This window comes from Procambarus clarkii, chromosome 15, assembly GCF_040958095.1.
Source record: "Procambarus clarkii isolate CNS0578487 chromosome 15, FALCON_Pclarkii_2.0, whole genome shotgun sequence".
NCBI lineage: Eukaryota > Metazoa > Arthropoda > Malacostraca > Decapoda > Cambaridae > Procambarus > Procambarus clarkii.
Window position 1 is genome coordinate 2,126,058 of NC_091164.1, and position 21,830 is coordinate 2,147,887.

General features: G+C 47.1%; 1 protein-coding gene across 1 annotated transcript in view; it reads left to right on the forward strand.

Annotated features, from left to right (window-relative positions):
* LOC123759134 (dystrophin) overlaps window positions 1–21,830 on the forward strand; it is a 379,967-nt gene that overhangs the window by 247,621 nt on the left and 110,516 nt on the right.

Genomic DNA, 21,830 nt, shown 5'->3' on the forward strand with positions numbered 1-21,830 from the left:
TCAACTAACCACGTACACATGCCTGAGTAGGCCTTGTGTGTACGATATACCTAATCGTATATTATGTTCGGATAAGTACATTTTTATTTCCTTATGACTGCTCTACACAGCACTTTATTTAGCCTGGCCAGTAGGACTAGTCTTGGCATTCGTTGTCACTAGTAAATAGTTTACAAGTGACAACGTTGTCATCAGTAAGGATAATAACTCAGACTTCTCAGGAAAATTGCGTTTCAAGACATAAGAATGAGATACTACGCGCGCGCACACCAGACTACAGTCGGTATTAATGTTACGAGATGTGATTGGTCAAGAGGTCGTCCATAGCATTACCATAGATTGGCGATGACCTCTTAGTACTTCAGAGCTCGTAAATTATTTAATAAATACTACTTGTCTCAATAATGGAGATAAGAAGCACAAGTCTCTCTAAGTTGACACGTAAATGCCTTTTTGCGACCCAAAAAAAAACCCGGGAGGGCCATAAATAATTGTTACCAGAACACTGGACACAAATGTTGACCCCCTCCATGCCCTTTTTCTTTTTAGAATTGCAAATACAGGAGTTGTGGATTTCCCTCGATGCCTGCCAGCGTTTCCATTATACCCGACGGCACGTGATGCATCATTCACTGGCTGGGTCGCAGACTTTTCCACAAACCCTCTGTGTGTGTGTGTGTGTGTGTGTGTGTGTGTGTGTGTGTGTGTGTGTGTGTGTGTGTGTGTGTGTGTGTGTGTGTGTGTGTGACATGAGAGAATGAAATATTAGGGGTCATGTTTCCACAGATTACAGGCTAAGCTAAGTAACCGAATCCAATTTCACCGGAACTGGAGCTAATCTTTCTAAATATTAATGTGTTTTGCCTCATGAAGTAATGTGTCTCTTGTAGCTGGTAACTGATTAGTGTTTCTGGTTACCGTTTTCATATTCCCTGAAAGTAGTTAAGCGTTTGACTTGTTAATGTGAACTAGGTGCACTGCGTCACTTGGCCACTAATAACCGGTTAGGTTTACGCGTTTTAGTACTCTGGTTTTGGTCCGTTGTGACCGTCAAGAGGACTGACAGCTTTGACACAGGCGACTTGTCTTCCTGGAACATCGGTGGTTTAGGTTACCTGGGGAAATTATAGCTTTCACGACGAATACAGTTAACTACAAAAGACCTGTTGACCCATAGGAGGCAGCTCTTGGTCTGTATCACACAAATTCATTCGTGTATGTCTAACCTTCGCTTGGAACAATCCAGCGATTCCACTTCTGTTATGCCACCCGGTAATGTGCTCCATAAATCAACCCTCATGTTTTTACACCCGTACACCTGTACCTATCTAGCACACCAGTACCTGCCAAACACATATTAAAGAACATCAACGAACCATTTCACCTGCCGGTGAATGTGGGGGGGGGGGGGGGGAAGGGTCCCCCGATTCATCACCGGGTCACCAGAGACAACATTCCAGCTCCGAGCGTAATAACAGTCGGCCAGTTGTCTACAAATAAGACAAAGGATTAATCTCACCAAGTGCCTCGGGTGCCTGGGCGTGGGCGTCTCGATGGCGTGTGTGGACAGGTGTTCATGCGGCGGTAAGACTGCCACTCTTTATTTGACGAAGAGGAAGGTGTGGTTGATTGTTGTCCGGGGTGGAGACGTCCTGTTCCCGGAGAATGATCGACGATGGCTGTAACCGGAGGCCCGCGGTACTGCCGGCGTGGTAACACCTTGAACGGCCAGGCAACCCGCCCTCCTTATACCGCGTCGCATTTTGACGTATACTCTACCCGAGGCCAACAATTGTTGTACTAGAAAATGAAAGTGGCTCGCGAAATTGACATACTGTCCCGTTTTCTGTTTTCTGGCGGGTTATTATAAAGGCACTTCAGTACGACAGTTTCTTGACGTTGTGAAACCTTAGGAGGACGGTCAAGCGCCTGCCAGTCACGGGTCATGACAGACTGGGTAGCACGCCGGCGACGCAGGCGTACCAACATGTGATAGTGTAAACAGCCAGTGAGCAGTAGCGAGTCTTAACAAGGCGCGCGTCGTGGCCAGTTCACTACACGAGTCGTGGAGACTAATAACCGGGTGACCCGTAGCGGGTTTAACAACCAGGTGCAGGACAGCTCCTGCGGCCAGCCTTCCTCACCTCCGATGTTACCACAACAATTTCAATTAAGTTATCAATAATATTAGTGTCGTTTAAGAAACATTTTCTATTTAGCAATTTTATTGGTGACTAATCCAGAAATAATGTATCGAATTACAAAGAATTATTAATAAAATGCATCACTCCCTGGTACTAGGGAACGAAACTCCGCGGTATTCCAGTTTCCACTTTGTAAATATTACAAACTACTGACATCTATTGGCAGATTCAGCAGTGAAGCGATGTCGGCGGAAGAAATTTCCTCGACACATGAGTATGTATCCAACACAGCAGCAGTATCTACTAGGGACGAGCGGCGCTGCTAGCCATGTATCATAGAAAATGTACTCTGGTTAGCGAACAGTATTCTCCTCGTGTAAAACATTAGTAACTAATGGTGGTATTAATGTATCTTGGTCAGCTTAATGCAGCCCCTGATGGCTGTCCTTAGCCTATAGGAACTATGGTGAACTATATTGTGTTGAACTTGGGTGTTCGCTCAGTGATTCACCCGTCGTGCTCTTGTTGTTGTTGTTGTTGTTGTTGTTGTTGTTTTAAATTTAACTACTCAGAACGAAATGTCCATGTAGCACGGGCTATGGTGAGCCCGTGATGGACTTACCTGGCACAGGAGCGGGGCTGAAACTTAGTAGGTCGTGGCTCTCGTTGTTGTTGTTGTTATAGATTCAGCTACTCTCAACTAAAAGTTCCAAGTAGCACGGGCTATGGTGAGCCCGTAACTTACCTGGCACAGGAGCGGGGCCAGTAGCACGGGCTATGGTGAGCCCGTAACTTACCTGGCACAGGAGCGGGCAAGTAGCACGGGCTATGGTGAGCCCGTAACTTACCTGGCACAGGAGCGGGCAAGTAGCACGGGCTATGGTGAGCCCGTAACTTACCTGGGACAGGAGCGGGGCAAGTAGCACGTCGCGCTCTCCTGACCCTTGATCTTTATACTCTCACGCTCAGGTGGAGGTCGCCAAGGTCAATCGCCGTGCTAAGTTCCTGCTTGCTGCCGGTAATCAACACGGAACAGCCATGGGTGACAGGAAAGACAGGCACATGGGGGAACAACGGTCGGTCGCCCTTATACCCACCGGTGTGGAGGGTCGTGGGCGTTCGTTAAGGGCTTTATGCCCCATCAAAGGTGATATTTGGTGTAAGCATCTGCTGCCCCGGCGCTCTGCTCGTATAAGAGGATTACGGTATTACGTTACTTTGGCTATCGCTATTTCCCGCATTTTATGGGAATTATATTACATGAAACTTCCCGCTTGCTTTCTGGTGCCACCAGTACGTAAAGACGACTTTCTGGTGGCACCTGTACGTGCAGACGACTTTCTGGTGGCACCTGTACGTGCAGACGACTTTCTGGTGGCACCTGTACGTGCAGACGACTTTCTGGTGCCCCCTGTACGTGCAGACGACTTTCTGGTGGCACCTGTACGTGCAGACGACTTTCTGGTGCCACCTGTACGTGCAGACGACTTTCTGGTGGCACCTGTACGTGCAGACGACTTTCTGGTGCCACCTGTACGTACAGACTACTTTCTGGTGCCCTACTTTGGTTACAGCAAGTGGTGAGTAATTTTGTCTTTGTATACGTATTTTTGTATTTAATAGTTCAGAAGTATAGAAGACAAAAATACAGGTTTGTTTGCCCGAACTCCTCTCTTTCTTCTCAATTCTGAACAAGTAATATATAAATTATATACAGCAGCCTGGCCACAAGATGGAGTCAGGAAATTGGTGTGAACACTGCAGTAAGCTGTTCACTTGTACTGTCCCATATGACGTTGGTTTGCACAGCGCTGTAATGCTTGGATACCCACAGTCCTGCTAAGGTGTTTGTTGAACCCAGTGTTCTCTTTCCAAGAAAGTATGGTTCTTATATAAAGGTGAGAGAGAGAGAGAGAGAGAGAGAGAGAGAGAGAGAGAGAGAGAGAGAGAGAGAGAGAGAGAGAGAGAGAGAGAGAGACTTTGTCCCCTCATTCTGTTATTTTACCCAGTAATTTGTTCCATAAATCAACAACTCTTGTTTCCAAACCAGTATTTACCCAGGTCTTTCTTAAATTCCAGGCACATGGGGAACTGTGTTCCCCTGTGACTGGAATTCCCGCCACTTTGCCTGCTGGCTCTTATTTAACTTTGTTCCTCGTTAAGAGAGAGAAGAAAACTTACGAATAGTTTATATTCATCTGTGTAGCCAGACTCCGGGCGATGAAGCTGAGCTGTTGATATGTTTCTTGTGAAGAGCATTTCCCGAGCACAGTGTGTAGTGTACACGGGGACGGACATTCTGGTATTCGTACACGGGGTTAACGTTACATTATGTATGCAAATGTACTCGGGTATTTACCGTGTTTCTCTATATTTAGGAAAACGAAAGCTATAGAAAAGTGACCCTGGCGTCTTCATTTAGGAGTTTTCATTGTCGATGCTGATGCTCTCTCTCTCTCTCTCTCTCTATCTCTCTCTCTCTCTCTCTCTCTCTCTCTCTCTCTCTCTCTCTCTCTCTCTCTCTCTCTCTCTCTCTCTCTCTCTCTCTCTCTCCACTAACGACCAACCTCCCCTCCCCCCCTCATGCTAACGACTGTGTAGCTGCTTAATAATGTTAATAATAAACAAAGAGGATCCTTTCAGTTTTGAAAGGATGCCTGTCCCCGTCAATCCCAGGTGACGCCAGGTAACGGTCTCCTTAATTTTGACAAAAACATCGGGATTTTATTGCTGTCGTTGATAGCGGTTGATTCCGGTGCTTAAGTGATATTAAAAACAACGAAATATTACCGCAACCTCCAAGTAATGAAAGTAGGATTCGAGAGGCTTAGTGAACTGTCAATTTTCGTATAGTTCTAGTTAGAAAAATCCCTTCATATATGACGCTTGTCGAGCTGCTGCAACTGTATATGTATATTATATAAACACCAACACAACCTCACCACCAACACAACCTCACCAACAACACAACCTCACCACCAACACAACCTCACCACCAACACAACCTCACCATCAACACAACCTCACCACCACCAACACAACCTCACCACCACCACAACCTCACCACCACCAACACAACCTCACCACCAACACAACCTCACCACCAACACAACCACACCACCAACACAACCTCACCACCAACACAACCTCACCACCACCAACACAACCTCACCACCAACACAACCTCACCACCACCAACACAACCTCACCACCAACACAACCTCACCACCACCACAACCTCACCACCAACACAACCTCACCACCAACACAACCTCACCACCACCAACACAACCTCACCACCACCACAACCTCACCACCACCAACACAACCTCACCACCAACACAACCTCACCACCAACACAACCACACCACCAACACAACCTCACCACCACCAACACAACCTCACCACCACCAACACAACCTCACCACCACCAACACAACCTCACCACCACCAACACAACCTCACCACCACCAACACAACCTCACCACCAACACAACCACACCACCAACACAACCTCACCACCACCAACACAACCTCACCACCACCAACACAACCTCACCACCACCAACACAACCTCATCACCACCAACACAACCTCACCACCACCAACACAACCTCACCACCAACACAACCTCACCACCAACACAACCTCACCTACACCCCACCCTCCACCCCAACGTTTATTGAGACCCATCGACCAATTGCAGGCACATTACGGGTTAAGTACCCACCAGTGTCTGGTACTTGTCATTTAAAAAGAACTTTCCTACAGCACCAGCCGCGGTAAGTGCCGCCACTGTCCTAATTATACCACATTGGTTCGCCACGTGCTGACGATATGCGTGATTTTGCATACAATTTGATTAGGTTTTCCATTAAAATTTGTCCTTGGAAAAAGCTTTTGATATAGTATATATATTATATATGATAGAGATAAAACATTTTTATAATAAATGTTGGAAAACCACATTTGAAAATGCGGAAACAAAGCCCTAGGCTGTTCCCCATTTTTTAAATGTGGTATTGCTGCACATTTGAATACTATGCAGGAATACTATTATTCCTGCACGTTATTCTCTTACCCAGCACGTCAACGTGTTGGCACTTACGTGGCCTGTGAGGGCACTTACGTGGCCTGTGAGGGCACTTACGTGGCCTGTCAGGGCACTTAGTGGCCTGTGAGGGCATCGTTCCTCCACTTGGCAACAAGTTGCCTTGACCAGGTCTTTACCCGAGGGTGAGACAAGTCTCCAGTGATCACTAAGGGTATTATCACCTTCACCAGTGACATGTCTTTCTCCAGTACATTCCGGTCCTTCTCCCTCGCTCTCTTACGTTATATCTTGGCTCCTTCCCTACTCAGTCTCTTTTTTTCTCTCTTCCTCCCTCTCTCTTTTATCCCCCTCTCTCTCTTCGCTCAAACCCTCTCACTCCGTTCACTCTAGACTCTCCCTTTCTTGTTTCCGTTCTTCTCAATCTTTCTTCTCTTACTCCTTCACACTCTCCAGAGCCTCCCTGCCCACCTGGTGGCTGGCGCAGGTCTTTCCGGCACCGCCCAGGGCGGGCACTGTCATCACTACTCCACCTGGTTCACACAGCGCCGACATACGCACATGGTACCGTCTTACACACACACACACACACACACACACACACACACACACACACACACACACACACACACTGTCACTCAACAATTCAAACGGACTGCCTCAACTTTGCCAGTTGTGTGTTGTCTGAGGTCCTCCGCACGAGTGATGGCAGCCTCTGCAGGGGCGAAACTTTCGGATAGTCATCAGTTTAAAAAAAAAGTTTTAATTAAGAAATTAATTTACCGTCTGGGGCTGAGGGTAATTAAAATCAGGATTGATGACCGACTATAATTTTCATTGTGTTGAAGGCTAACAGTTTAAGGTCATTATTACCTGCTATTGGAGAGTGTCTCGCCAGCTGACACGGACCCAAGTTAACCCCAATACTCTCAGACGTCTTTAGGAAGAAGCATAATTTACGAATATATATATATATATATATATATATATATATATATATATATATATATATATATATATATATATATATATATATATAAACAATATTGAACCCTAAACTGAAAAATATAAGGCTTTTGTGCGCGCGTGCAAATACCCACATGGAAAATATGCACACACACATAATTGGGAACTGTGGTGTGTGGTACACGAGGGCAGGGGGGGGGGAGTGTACCACGGACGGTACGTGATCACTGATGTCTACCCGCACCGTTCTTATACCATCCTATACGGGCGTCAGTAAGCAGTCATATGCCGTCAGATCAACGTAACACTCTCTTGAACTTTTCCCATATAACTGTTTTATATTCTAATGTGCTTGCCTAATATATAAATAATATTGAGGAATATTTTTAATAATAAAAGGTTTGATAATATCAGAATTTGCATTCAACGATTGTTTTAGTTTTATAACAATCAGTGATTGAACCAAAGGAGTGATTGTTTCTGTAATGTTTACCTTGATGTGTGTGAGTAGTGGCGTCCCAACACACAACGCTGTAGCAACCTGATTATTTGGACCAGAACGTAAACAATTACGCTTTGGGTACGTTATGTTTTTGTTGAGATATTCTGTGCAAATATTTAGCCTCGCAGACTTCTTGCGGCAGCTTTGAGAAATGTTTAGAGTGTATAATTATATTTTGTGGATTTGTGAGAATATTGAATTTTTATATCGTGAGGTATGCGGGAATATAACGCCGGTAATCTCTGTCTTGTTCACGATTCCACAACATCCAGTTCGTTGTAGCGCGTGCTACCGTACTGAGCAAACAGCGACAGGAGAAGCATCAATGTCCTCCACGCCCCGTGGTCTTAGACACGGTCTGCAGCACCGCACACTCCACAAGTGCTTCAGCATCTTCAGATTCATAGCAGCAGCAGCACGAGCCTCCCCAGGCACCAGAAAACTGGGGCTCAGCAGGAGGTTAATTACAGGAGAATTCAGCACATGCCGAGAGCTCTTGCCTGACCCATCATTCCCTCCAGTAGTACACTTGTCTGAGGCTGGGGCTGTGCTTGATGGGCCATAGAGCAGCCAGAGAGAGCAGAAGGTTGTTGCACAGAGGGCAGCTTGTCTCAGCAGCACTGTCCACACGGCTGTTCCTTCCTGCATGTGGCACTATTGCGCCTGGAGGAGATGCCGCCTTCACCGGCAAGTGTTCAACCAAGAGGCGCGGCCTTGGGGTAGGGAGCGGTTGCTGCAGTCAGATAGGAGGCACAGTAGCGGGGAGAGGAAGTAAGCAACACTTATGTGGGCCTGCGGGCCGCTCCAAGCAACAGCCTGGTGGACCAAACTCTCACAAGTCGAGCCTGGCCTCAGGCCGGGCTTGCGGAGTAGAAGAACTCCCAGAACCCCATCAAGCAGGTACTGTTCTCATCACCATCCACATCTACACCTCCTCTCTTATAGTAGCGGGGCTATACTATCATAGCGGGGCTATACTATCATAGCGGGGCTATACTATCATAGCGGGGCTATACTATCATAGCGGGGCTATACTATCATAGCGGGGCTATGACCTAATGATCGTCATTATGTACGTCATAGGGTCATTATATCATTGTAAGTCACATTAGTGTGTAATGAGTTACAGACTAGTACGTCATAGGGTCATTATATCATTGTAAGTCACATTAGTGTGTAATGAGTTACAGACTAGTAATAGTGAAAGTTTTTTTCAGTATTTGACTCGTGGCTTTGTTATTGGAAATGTTTCATTTATATAGTTTATAACAAAATTTGTATGGGGGAAAACATATTTTTTTAATTGTTTCTCTGTACTCACCTAGTTGTGTTTGCGGGGGTTGAGCTCTGGCTCTTTGGTCCCGCCTCTCAACCGTCAATCAACAGGTATACAGGTTCCTGAGCCTATTGGGCTCTATCATATCTACACTTAAAATTGTGTATGGAGTCAGCCTCCACCACATTACTTCCTAATGCATTCCATTTGTCAACCACTCTTGACACTAAAAAAGTTCTTTCTAATATCTCTGTGGCTCATTTGGGCACTCAGTTTCCACCTGTGTCCCCTAGTGCGTGTGCCCCTTGTGTTAAATAGCATGTCTTTATCTACCCTGTCGATTCCCTTGAGAATCTTGAATGTGGTAATCACGTCCCCTCTAACTCTTCTGTCTTCCAACGAAGTGAGGTTTAATTCCCGTAGTCTCTCCTCATAGCTCATACCTCTCAGCTCGGGTACTAAGTCTGGTGGCAAACCTTTGAACCTTCATGTGTGTGTGTGTGTGTGTGTGTGTGTGTGTGTGTGTGTGTGTGTGTGTGTGTGTGTGTGTGTGTGTGTGTGTATTCACGTAGTTGTATTCACCTAGTTGTGTTTGCAGGAGTTGAGCTCTGCTCTTTCGGCCCGCCTCTCACCTGTTTATCAATCAACTGTTACTACTACTTTTTTTCACACACACACACACGCCCCAGGAAGCAGCCCGTAACAGCTGACTAACTCCCAGGTACCTATTTACTGCTAGGTAACACGGGCATCAGGATGAAAGAAACTGCCCATTTTGTTTCTGCCATCAGCCAGGGATCGAACCCGGACCCTAGGACTAAGAGTCCAGAGCGCTGTCCACTCAGCTATCAGGCCCCCACTGGGGGCCTTATAACCCCCCCCCCCCCCCGATATGTATATGTGTGTGTGTGTGTATGTGTGTTCTATGTACTCTGTCAGTGAACATGTGTCTTGCTCTGTGAAGTTGTGTTTTATAGACCCCCTTTTTATGTAGATATTTCAGCCTCGTTAGCGGTAAATGAACTGGTTATTTTGGCCAGTTAACCACTTTGACTTTGAAGTTAAATAAGGGACATTTTTAGCGAATAACATAAAAGCCATTTTTCCCTTTGTTTGCGATGACATTTTTTAACTTTGACTCGCTGGTTTAAGAGGACATTTTTTGTGCATTTATTTAATTTTAGCTTGTTTGGGGGAGACATTTCTGCCATTTTATCCTGTTATACATTTTTACACATTGATGAAACTTTTCCCCCGTGCGTTGTAAGGAAATTGGAAAGCATTTTTTGTATGTTATTACACAGTAGACATTTTTACATTTGTTTGATGTTTATGCACGTAAATACCTGGAGTTGGGTATACTGGGAGATGGAGGGAGGGTTGGTGGAGGGAGGTGGCGCGGGTGAGGGAACCGCATGACTGACTTCCTCTATGCCTAGAGGTTAGTGTTGGTGTGGTGGTGGAGGTGTGGTGGTGGCTCAAGGTCGTGCTGATGGAAGCTCCAGACGCTCTAGATAAAGTATGCAAACTATCTTTACACGAGTGTATTAACATGCACATATAGACAGGTAGACTAGAAGCATACATACATAGTTCACACACACACACACACACACACACGCACACACGCACACACACACACACACACACACACACACACACACACACACACACACACACACACACTCGACGCACATTTTCAGCAAAAGCATCTTTGCTGCCAGAGGGATGAGCTTTAAGAAGAGTGATTGTGACACTCTCCAAACACAGTGTCATAAGCAGGTGTGATTAGAAGCAAGAGGGTCGGCAACCATTTGAATTGTTGGTGGAGAGTTGAGAGGCGGGTGCCAGGGTGGGTGGGGGTGACACCCTCCCTGCAGGCGCATGTCAGTACACACGAGTGAGCACACACAGGTTCCCCCGTGGTCTTCAACTGCTGACTTTCTGCCCGTCAAAATGTTCATGGGGCAGAAATATTTCCCATTGTCGGGGGCAGGAAGCCTGTACTTCGGCTTGTTTCTAGGTCCCTCATCGGTCGGTCTATACCGATCCTCTCCAGGATGCAACCCGCGACAAATGTCTTACTTCCTGGTACCTATTTCCTGCTAGGTGAACAGAGAAAGGTACCCAATCGGTTTTGGTCCCTGAGTCGAGTACGTGGATTACTGTGCTACAGGTCTTATGGTAATTAATACATAGAAGATATAAATGGAGAGGATATACTGAGCAGTGTTACCTACTTGATACCTGCTTGATGGGGTTCTGGGAGTTCTTCTACTCCCCAAAGCCCGGCCCGGGGTCAGGCTTGACTTGTGAGAGCTTGGTCCACCAGGCTGTTGCTTGGAGTGGCCCGCAGGCCCACATACCCATTCCCCTCTGATTAAACTGTTGCAGTGTGAGGCTCAAGAGGTAATCAACGACGTTAATCAGTACGAACTCATTGCATAGAGCTCAACTCTTACACGAACTACTGCAAGAACTGCATCTTAGACACGTCCCAGCAAGAAGTGCGGATTAACCAAGATGGAGCGGATATGTTGATCCTGCGGGCCGCTCCAAGCAACACCCTGTTGAACCGGGCGTGGGAAGTAGAAGAACTCTCAGAACCCACTCCAGATATATTCCTCTTCTTCCTGGTTTATCTATAAACATATTTCCGGTTCGTGATATCAGATAGGTATATTAAGTATATTGGTATACCCCCACAGCTGACATACTCGTTTGTTGATAACCTCGGACACCGAGCACTGGGCGGACATGGGACGGGTCAGTGAATTATATGGGCCCTGATGACAAGTGTATGTGCTGACTGTGGCACTCATCCAGGTGCTGACTGTGGCACTCATCCAGGTGCTGACTGTGGCACTCATTCAGGTGCTGACTGTGGCACTCATCCAGGTGCTGACTGTGGCACTCATCCAGGTGCTGACTGTGGCACTCATCCAGGTGCTGACTGTGGCACTCATCCAGGTGCTGACTGTGGTACTCATCCAGGTGTTGACTGTGGCACTCATCCAGGTGCTGACTGTGGCACTCATCCAGGTGCCGACTGTGGCACTCATCCAGGTGCTGACTGTGGCACTCATCCAGGTGCTGACTGTGGCACTCATCCAGGTGCTGACTGTGGCACTCATCCAGGTGCTGACTGTGGCACTCATCCAGGTGCTGACTGCGGCACTCATCCAGGTGCTGACTGTGGCGCTCATCCAGGTGCTGACTGTGACACTCATCCAGGTGCTGACTGTGGCACTCATCCAGGTGCTGACTGTGGCACTCATCCAGGTGTTGACTGTGGCACTCATCCAGGTGCTGTGGCACTCATCCAGGTGCTGACTGTGGCATCATCCAGGTGCTGACTGTGGCACTCATCCAGGTGCCGACCGTGGCACTTATCCAGGTGCCGACCGTGGCACTCATCCAGGTGCTGTGGCACTCATCCAGGTGCTGACTGTGGCATCATCCAGGTGCTGACTGTGGCACTCATCCAGGTGCCGACTGTGGCACTCATCCAGGTGGTGGGAGAGCACGTTCAGAGGGCAGGAAGATGGATAAGGAAAGTATGGATCAGGGAAGAGTATATCAGATAAAAGCAGGAAGTGGAGGAAGTCAAAATGTAAGCGAGAATCTGAAAAGTTCAAGAAGTGAGTGAAGGGGTGAGTAACGGAAAGGGGAGGGAACACACACACACAAAAAAAAGAGGAACAGGGTGAGGAAAAGAGGAAGTGAGATGAAGAGGTATAAGGTTGGATAAGGAGATTGAAACTGTAAGAGAAGAACTGTGGTAAAATTGGAGAGGAGGACAATTGTTGGATAAAATATTCTTCTCGACGAGGAGAGAAAAAGCGACGATGGGAAAGGGGTAATGGGAGAGGGGGTATGTATAGAAGGCTAGAGGGATGGGGGGGAGGGGTTTGAGGACGTGGGATAGGAGACAATGTATCGGGAAGAGTGGGTACTAAGTGGTCTATTTAAGAGAGGTCGTAGGGAGGGGAAATGGGTATGGGGAAGTCCTGGGGAGGGAGGGAGGGTGTTGAGGGGTCGTTTGAAGGAAGAATGTTGTGATGGAGAGTCTGGTCATGAACCACGAAGAATGGCTGAGGGGGGCGGGGGAAGGTAATCCGTTTTAACTCTGCATATTCTTGCTCCGACTAGAATGTAATGCGTTCTCCTTTGGACTCTTGTTCTTTGAGTTGGAGTTGCGTGTGACCTGAGAATTGCGTGTGACCTGAGAGTTGTGTGTGACCTGAGAGTTGCGTGTGACCTGAGAATTGCGTGTGACCTGAGAGTTGTGTGTGACCTGAGAGTTGCGTGTGACCCGAGAGTTCCGTGTGGCCTGAGAGTTGAAGCGGTCGTATGCTGATTGAACAGTTTGGTATGACAGGTGTGATGTGTGTGTGTTTAGGGCGAGTATTAATACTCCAGACGTTTTGTCGCCCCCAAAATAGCCCGGTAGAGCGTTAAATTCTTTGGCTTTTGTTCTTGTATATACATCGATTGTTCTAGCTTTTGTTATGTGTGTGCACGCCTATAGTTCTGGCTTTTGTACCCAGAGCTAGAGTTCTGGCTTTTGTACCCAGAGCTGGAGTTCTGACTTTTGTACCCAGAGATAGAGCTCTGGCTTTTGTACTCAGAGATAGAGTTCTGGCTTTTGTACCCAGAGATAGAGCACCCAGAGATAGAGCTCTGGCTTTTGTACTCTGAGCTCAAAACACCATCTCTGGGCTTTGCTAGTGCCTGGCAGCAAGTGGCCTCTGTCTCTCCCACTCAATATGTCATTCCATCGGCATGTTCCTCCCTAGCGGCCAAGTTCGGCGTGACTCAGCATCGTAGAATATGTGAATTGGGGTGATGGATCCTTCCTGTGAGGGGGGGGGGGGTGGACTGGTCAGCTTCAATGAATACACAAGAAAAGGCTGTCAGTTGAGACCAGCTGGTTGTAGTACGTTGTGATGACATGGGTGGTAAAGGTGCACGATGATGACCAAACTACACACTAGAAAGTGGAGAGTAGATTGTGAATCACAATCGACTTGAGAATGGTCCAGGACGGACCGAAACGTCGTCGTCTCTTCACTTTCTAGTGTGTGGTTTGGTCAACATATTTCAGCCACGTTATTGTGACTCCTCGTCTGCAAAGGTGCACGACTTATTTGTTGATATAGGATGGTTTAGCATACTCGATATGATTAGTATAATATTTGTGATCATCTACAAAATCTGGTATTATTATTTTGTGGTGTTGGTTCACCTCACAGTCACACCTCACACTGTCACGGTTCACCTCACAGTCACAGCCTGGTTGAAGGATACCTGATCAACCAGGCTGTGACTCATACGTCAGGCTGCGAGCAGCCGCGTCTAACAGCCTGGTTGATCAGTCCAGCAACCAGGAGGCCTGGTCGACGACCGGGCCGCGGGGACACTAAGCCCCGGAAGCACCTCAAGGTAGCCTCAAGGTAGCCACTGGTATGTAACACCTCATAATTTCCGATCGCATGACGTTGTTGTGTTCTGTAATAGATTATCTTATTTTGAAAGCATATATGATGATATTTTTTTCTCTTCAAGTTAACTGAAAATTATCCATAAATCTTATTCTTAGCAACAAAGAATAAATTGGAGTCTGATTGTGCTTTTGGGAGAAAGATGTGGAGTGTAATAAAAGCTGAGATGTCAGTTAGTTTCGTTTTTGGAGGTTCTTGCCGACTTTAAAACCTTGTTCAGTCTTTGAGAGTGATTCGTGGACTTTGGTAACACGCGTGAGGATTCGTGAGTTCATTACTTATACTAGAAATAGATAAAAACTTTTAGATTGAGTTGTGTTCACGAAGAGCTTCGTGGATTTTATCAAAAGAAGGAATTCGCAAATTTTGTCTTCCAGAGGTTTAATGAATTTCATTATTTCCTGATTTCCATCATGAACCCCATCCTGTGGGTGGTGGCAGAACGGTTACAGTTACATGATGGGTTCTGGTCCGGATGCCAGTGTTCTGTAAGCTATTTTACACTTGTGGTGACCTAGTTGTATATCATTTTCATTTGCCTGTCTTACAACACATATCTGTGGAGATGATTTTTTTTTTATTGGTATATACTTTATAGACGCTTACACATTGTGTTGAATGTCCGGTCATAAAGTGTTTTTTGAAGGGTTGGTTGATTTGCATAATATAACTGTGTTGAGATTTAGGTGTTTTATTTTGCTCATCAGTGAGTGTGTATTGGTCGTTTGTTTGTATGTTCAGTCGTCCACAAAGATACACTTGGCCTCTCCTCTAAAAAGCTATAGGCCTACTGAAACAGTTCTGACCATTGGCAGATTCTTTTTCTGGTCCCCCGACGCTTTTTTGGCACCTGGAAGATCGCAGTAAGTCTAGTTGGTCTGACTTCCTGCGTCGTGGGCAAGACTGTTCCGATCCCCGACTCGTAAGGATGTGCTTAATTGGCATTAGGGATCCGGTGGTGCGGTAGAACGTTGGTGATTAGGTAATTCCGGGTTTAGTGGCACGTTATGGGCGCCGATAACGGCTCGAGTTTCCAAATAGTGTTATATATGCTAGTTCACAAGACAGGAGGGAGATGAGGAAAAAGTCCAGGTGCATCATTACTTTTTGATCGTTAACAATGTAGAACTGACCGTGAAAGTTCTTCATTAACTCCACGTGAATAACTCCATCTTCACCACACGTGTTTCCACCTTACACGTCACGAGAGATATTACCCGGAACAAAAATCCTGTTTAGTGTTATGAGAAATAACCTTTGTTGCCGACTATCTCGGTGCCTCTTCAAAAATAATACAAAACGTTGACGTTTCACCGGGCAAAAGTCCAAATTTTGAACATTCCTTCCATAGTACCTATACCGACTATAGGCGTGGGACGAGAGTTTGGTGTCCTCTCTCCCCCCTCTCTCTCTCTATGCTCTTCCTTCCATCTTTTTCTCCTTCCTCCCTTACATTATCTGGTTTTCAGTTCCCTGGTTGTAGTCTTCTGTACGACAAGGCACACACTCACACACCAAAAAATAATTATAAATTCCAAAAGTAAGACTGAGGACCCGAGTGTCGGGAGTTGAGTGAGTGCAACAAGGCCGCGACGCGCCGTGTTATTATGGCTCTTCATAACACGGCGCTCCTTTACTTGCTCGCTGATGTATGTGCGGTAATGATAACGCTGAGCTGAGCTGTCTGCGGCATGGACTCCACCACAGGGAAGGGCTCGGCCACAGGGAAGGGCTCGGCCACAGGGAAGGGCTCGGCCACAGGGAAGGGCTCGGCCACAGGGAAGGGCTCGGCCACAGGGAAGGGCTCGACCACAGGGAAGGGCTCGGCCACAGGGAAGGGCTCGGCCACAGGGAAGGGCTCGGCCACAGGGAAGGGCTCGGCCACAGGGAAGGGCTCGGCCACAGGGAAGGGCTCAGCCACAGGGAAGGGCTCGACGCGGTGAAGGGCTCGACCGCTAGTAACCTCGGCCTCTATCATGACATTGTGTCAGTGTGGTCTGGTTGTCTCTGAAGCCCTGGTTGGGCCCCGATCTGGGGGGAAGGGGCCTCCAGAACCTCCCAGAAAAGTAGAGTTTTGAGTTGGTCAACATTTTGTACCATCGTGGCCGAGTCAGTTAAGGCAGGTGTCTGGGAATCACCAGACTGCGAGTTCCAAGCCACTCCAGTGCCTCAAAATGTTTTGAGGCACTGTATAATATATATATATATATATATATATATATATATATATATATATATATATATATATATATATATATATATATATATATATATATATATAATTATATATATGTATGTTGGTGGTGGAGGCGTCTTGTGTCTCTTCTCTTACCCAATTCCTCCCTCCCTTCCCTTCCTCCCCCAATAAGGGAATGCCTCCATAACTGGCCGCAGGTCAGTATCAAGTTGTCGCAGGTAAATAGTTAATGAGCTTAGGTGCGCGGGAGAGTTGTTCCCTACCTTCCCTACCTCCTCCCTCCATCTTCACCTTCTCATCCTTTCTGCTTCCTCTCCTCTTCCCCTTTCTGCTTTATTTTCATCTTGATCTTTCTCTACACGCTCGCTCTCTCTCTCTCTCTCTCTCTCTCTCTCTCTCTCTCTCTCTCTCTCTCTCTCTCTCTCTCTCTCTCTCTCTCTCTCTACCCATTTGTTTTTAGTAACTTGTGCACTATTTTCTAAGGTATATGTTTCTGCATGTTGGTTCTCCTCTCCCCTCGTTGTGATCCTCCTTCAGTCTCCCCTTCTCTTCTCCCCTCTTCCTGTACTTCTCTTTTATTTCTTCCTCTACCCTCACCTTTATCAAACTGACCCCTTATCAGCACCTCACCCCTCCCTCCCCCACCACTCGCCTACTCCCCCCCCACCACAACACCTCACCCCTCCCTCCCCCATCCCAATCCCTCCCCCCTCTATTCCGCTGCTCTTTGGTATTTATGTAACCAAGTGAGTTGTGGGCCAAGTTGTACATATCGAACGGGATGAAGACTTGTTCACCTCTCCTCCCCCCCCCCATACTTGTTCACCCCTTCTCTTCCCCTCCCATTCTACGTGCCCCTCCCTCTCCATCTATCACGCCTGTTATCCCTCCTCTGACCCTTCTATATTTTTATCATCTGCTTTCCATCAGCGCAGCCTCCTCTCCTTCCCTTTTTTTCACTCCTGGCCACTCCTTACCCCTCTCCGGCCCTCCTCCCCATGCTCTCTCCCCATGTTGTGTTCCCTCATTGTCGCTCCCACCCCGTACCTCCTCTCCTTCCCCACCATGTCCCCACAACACACTATCCCTCCCCCACCATGTCCCCACAACACACCATTCCTTCCCCCGCCACACCCCACTCTTTAACGGAACGTTCCATAACATCGCTTTAATCTCCCTACCTGCCCTCGGGGGAATCTGGGGAAGGGGGGGGGGAGAATACGTTCTCCCGTTCTCTTCCCCTCTACCACGTCCTCCTTCGTAGGAGAGAGTAAGAGGTAAACGGGAAAAGAAAAAAATAAAGAGGTGAAGGATACAAGATCAGAGGGTGTTTACCTGTTGAAGATTTCGAGAGTTGTTCTACTCCCACAGGCTGTCTGCCCCGTAGCGAGCCTTGCCTGGGGATTGTCTGGTCTGGAGGGCTGTGTCACCGTCAGTCCCATATACCCATCACAGCCTGGCTCATGCTGGCCATGATTCAGGAAAGATGTAGAGGTTTCGTAAGGGGTCGCGTAAATACTTGATGAAGCGTAGGCCTACGTCTGATGAGCGGGCTGTTCAGGGCAGTAACCAATGGTCCGCTTTTAATTAGACGCCGCAGAAACAGACCACAATAATACGTCTGTTCTTGTGTCTGTTTATCTATTGTTTTCTTTGTGCTTCACGAGGAGTTATGACTAACAAGAGGCGCGCGTGTGTGGTGTATATTTACCTGAGTTTACCCGAGGACCACCATCTCTCTAGTGGCCTCGACGAGAACATCAAGCCGGCGGCTTGTCAAAGAACTCGATGTTTGTTTGCATTATGGATATGACCGGATGTCTATGATGAACATTATAGATATTACTGGTTGCTTGTAAGCATCATGGATGGCTGTGAGCATTATAGATATGACTCACTGGGTTTTTAAGATTAGTCAATAATATTTTTGTTGTATTGTATAATAATATGGACAATAATATAACCTCGTATATGCTAAGAACAGTTAAGCTTCCTCTGGTCTGTTAGGATCTAAACCTTTCTGCATAGTTTGTACTTATTTCTAGTATTGAATGCATTTGTCTTTTTCCAGGTATGTGGCGCCTTGAGACAGTGTTGGGACGTGTGTATGTAGGAGAGTAAGTACCTGGTGTCAGGAGGTTCCTGGTATGGGGGGTTCCGTGGTGTGGGGAAGACAAGGACATTGTCTTGACCAAACCACACACTACAAAGTGAAGGGACGACGACGTTTCGGTCCCTCCTGGACCATTCTCAAGTCGATGATTTCAGCCACGTTATTGTGACTCCTCGTCTGCATAGGGCATTGTTTAACCTACCCGGGCAGCAGTGAACAGTGAGGGAGAAGGGACGGGGTGTGACCCGGGTACTAGATGAACAATAAGGAGAAAGTTTGACAAGACAGACAGACACTCGCCTCCTGAATTGTTTATAACCCTACTTTCTGAGCTGGGCAGCGTTCCGACTGGGATAGGAATGTTCTTTTTGTATCTTCAACGGGAATTGTGTGTGTGTGTGCATTTACTATTTGTGCCTGCAGAGTCGAGCTATTAGCTCTTGGACCCCGCCTTTCTAACCAATTTATTTTTACTCTAGTTTATCTACTACATATATATATATATATATATATATATATATATATATATATATATATATATATATATATATATATATATATATATATTATACGCAAGCGCGCACGCACACACACACAGTATAAGGTGTTGGCCGCCAGTGTGATGATGTTTGGACCACCATGAAGAATGTGAGGCGCGGCAGTGATAAAGAGGGTAATACAGTGCCACACAACATGACGTATCGGATGGAAGGGCACCTGTTGCTCCAATTACACCTGCCCCTCACCCGCTGATACTGTTGACGCTCTGTTGCTCCAGTGACTTCCGTTGATTTACCCGTTTCCCTTACCGTTACTGTTGATGCTGGGTGGAACATTGGAATTCCGTTGTGTATTGGCATGATATCCTCTCTCTCTCTCTCTCTCTCTCTCTCTCTCTCTCTCTCTCTCTCTCTCTCTCTCTCTCTCTCTCTCTCTCTCTCTCTCTCTCCCTCCCTCTTGTTTTTCTTCTCCATAAATGAGAACGCGCCCTCCATTGATTTTCTCTGCTACATTCCCGCTTCTAATCAACGCTATTTTACATTACCATCCAAATGGTTTCGTTACTGTACGATATGGAGAACACATAACCTGTTGCTAATTGGAAATAAACTTCATTAACGCCTGGAACCAATACATGCCTGGCGCGCTGTGTCTGAACGCCTCTATTAACTACAGCACTGTTTACAACACAATCGCCTGACCCAAAGCTCGTATGTCTAGCCCCCTCAATTATAATATTAATTGGGCACTCACAATTCCGTGAAGAATGTGTGTCGTGTACTTTAATAACTATCCCATCTTCAAGCCATATTCGTACAAGTAAGTTGTTGCTGTCCTCATCCCATCCTTGAGTTATGCTCGTCCAAGCTGCAGGCGTCCTTAACTAATTTTTTTTTATTCTTTATAGGTTCATGCATAGGCCTAGAAAATGTGAGGTAAGGTGTCCTGGTTAGGTTGATTTATGGAGAGTTTATAGGCAGGTGAGTGACAGCCGTCTCAGCTGATAACTGGCAACAGTCAGTAACAAACGTACACAATAAGTATTATTACTGGAAGACAAAGTGTTATGTCTTGTACATCCACCGCGGAGAGGCTGTACCCGAGGTCGACCTCCTTCATCCGATGGCTTCCGCTTCAAGTGTAAGATCAAGACTGGAGGAGAGACAGCTGTGAAATATAGACCAGCTTTGTATATCTGACCTTTCTGAGTCTTTTAACATCAGTTGGGGGATTAAGTCTTCGTAATAGGTATTTATGTTTTATTTCTATATATGACTGTCGTGTCGGGGTAGGATTGGCAATGGTAAATAATGGGTACAAAACAGCCTGGGAATAATGAATTAGGGGCCGGCCGGCCGAGCGGACAGCACGCTGGGCACGTGATCCTGTGGTCCCGGGTTCGATCCCGGGCGCCGGCGATAAACAATGGGGAAGAGTTTCTTTCACCCTGATGCTCCTGTTACCTAGCAGTAAATAGGTACGTGGGTGTTAGTCAGCTGTCACGGGCTGCTTCCTGGGGGTGGAGGCCTGGTCGAGGATCGGGCCGCGGGGACACTGAAAAGCCCCGAAATAATCTCAAGATAACCTCAAGATTAGCAATATGAGCGTGTGTGTGTGAGGTGGGGGAGGGGGTATGTATGTATGTATGTATGTATGTATGTATGTATGTATGTATGTATGTATGTATGTATGTATGTAGGTGCATGTGTGAGGTTGTGTCACATGTTGTCGGTGAGCGCAGAGTTGCCAGGTAGGCGGTTCACCTGAGTCATCACTACAGTATCGATTGATTCAACACACCCACCCGCAGAGTGTACAGCCCCTGAGGTGAACATTGGGTGCGGCCTACCCTCTCTCACGCACGCACGCACGCGCGCACACACACACACACACACACACACACACACACACACACACACACACACACACACACACACACACACACACACACACACACACACACACACCTGTTTCGCCTTTCTAACTCACTTCAACAACCCCATACCTGCAACTGCCTTAACCCATGAGCCTGTCATATGCAGCGCCTTCCACCTCATTCCCAACCCCTCGGCCCACACCTGTGGCTGGCCGCTAGCCATGCCTATCCCTCCTCCCCGCCCTACCCGTGTGGCGCTCTGCCACCGTTCCTATCCCACTACCCCGCCCTACACCTGTGGCTCGCTGCTAGCCTTCAACAACATCCGTGGCCATTAACCAGCTGCTGCCTGTGCCATTGCCTCATCACCATTACAACTACCAACAGGCTGGTTGACCAGTCCAGCAACGAGGAGGCCTGGTCGGGGACCGGGCCGCGGTGAAGGATATGGTGAAGGATACAAGACAGACTAAGTGTGTCCTATCCTCTAGTAATGGGCTCTCTATCCCTCCGTGACAGGAGCGCGTGACTCGGGAAGTCAAGCCACAACACCTTGCACCAGGATTAGAAGAATCTTCTATAATCCATATATACACAGTGCTATTTTGCCTAGTTACGGTCCATGGAAATTTATGATCCACCCGCATGGATCCACTCGCCAAGATCCACCCACCCTGATCCTAGCGAGAGCCAACAGGGG